Below are 1,675 nucleotides of genomic sequence, written 5' to 3'. Positions count from 1 at the left end.
ACACTTACCTACATGCAGGCAATACATCCATATACATAAAATAAAAATAATAAATATGTTTTTTAAAGTATTTTTAAAAGTGTGTACCACTAAGTACAGTTATAGAGTCTTAACTTTAGTCAATTCAAGAATACTAATTTTGTTTTTCTTTTTGTTATTCTAGGTTCTTTTATACTTTTATTTACATTTTGTGAAGTGTTTGAGAAGAATTATCATCATTTTTTTTTCCGATATAATGTCTTACAATGAAGTCCTAGCTGACCTGGAACTCACTGTGTGTACATAAGGCTGGCCTCACACTCACAGAGATTTGCGTGCCTCAAGAATTATTATCTTAATGATGCTCAGTCTTCCAATCACTGAGCATGAAATGCCTCATTTTTTTGGATCTGTAACCTCTCTGTGTAGTGTAGGTCCTATATACCTTTTGCTGATATATCCATAAGTATTTTATGGGATTTTTAAATGACATTTTCAAAATTACATATTTCAATTATTTGCTGCTAATGAATGGAAATACTGTTTATTTTCTATAATGACCTTTTATCTTGTACTCTTGCAAAATTCCCGTACTATATTAGATTTTTTTTGTAGATCCTTTGGTATCATCTATATCCTCAGCCACCTAATTTGTGAATAAAGGAGTTTTTCTCCATCCTTTCTAATCTGGATGTTTTTCCTTTTCAACAGTTGAAGAATATAATACAATGAGCATTTGTCTTAGGAAGAAAATACTAATTTAGTCTTTCATCACTAAGGATCATGTTGGCTTTCTCCCCCCAACCCCATCCCTATAGAGACAGATGGAATCAGAGCCTTGGGCATCTAAGCAAGTATTCTAGCACTGAGCTACATAGCCAGCTTCTGATGCTAGCCTTTTGCTAGGTCTCCTTGATTAGAATGAGGTAGGTTTCTTTCTACTTCTGTTATGCTGAAAGGCTTCTTCATATTATGGTTGAACTTTGTCCAACGTTATTGCTGCATCGATCACAGCAATATAATTTTGCTCTTTTATTCTCTTAATGTAAGGAATCACATTGATTGATTTTCAAATGTTAAATGAACCTTGTATACCTCAGATAAACCCTACTTATACTGAAGTATGCTAACTATTTAAGTTGTATGGGGAGATAATGTAGTATAACCTCAGGCCCTAGAAATTTATTGAGATGTTTGTTTGTAGTCAGGCTGCCCTCAAACTCATGCCCTTCGGCCTTAGCCTCCTGAGTCCTGGGATTACAGGTAAGCACACCACCACATCTGGCTGTTTTGTTAAGACTTATTACATGTCTGCATATGGTATATGATTTAGATTTATTTGCAAAAAAGAAAAACAAACATATTCTGAAATTTTTAATTGTTTTTAAATTGTACTTATTTATTTTTATTTTATGTGTACGAGTGTTTTGCACCCATATGTGCAGTTCCCATGGAGGCCAGAAGAGAGTGTTAGATCTCTGGGACTGGAGTTAAGGAGAATTCTTAGTTACCATGTGGATACTGGTAACTGAACCCTAGTCCTCTGCAAAAGCATCCAGTACTCTTAACTGCTGAACTGTCTCTCCAGCTCCAGTTCTGAAAATTTTGAACACAGTAACCAGTAACCTGTATCTCAGCCTATATTTACTTTCAAGAACTTTGTAAAACTATGATTCTCCTCATTTGTTTTTAATTT

This window comes from Nannospalax galili, unplaced genomic scaffold (genome assembly GCF_000622305.1).
Source record: "Nannospalax galili isolate Female #2095 unplaced genomic scaffold, S.galili_v1.0 scaffold1426, whole genome shotgun sequence".
NCBI lineage: Eukaryota > Metazoa > Chordata > Mammalia > Rodentia > Spalacidae > Nannospalax > Nannospalax galili.
The sequence above is the reverse complement of the archived record's forward strand: the minus strand, read 5'-3'. Positions refer to the sequence as shown.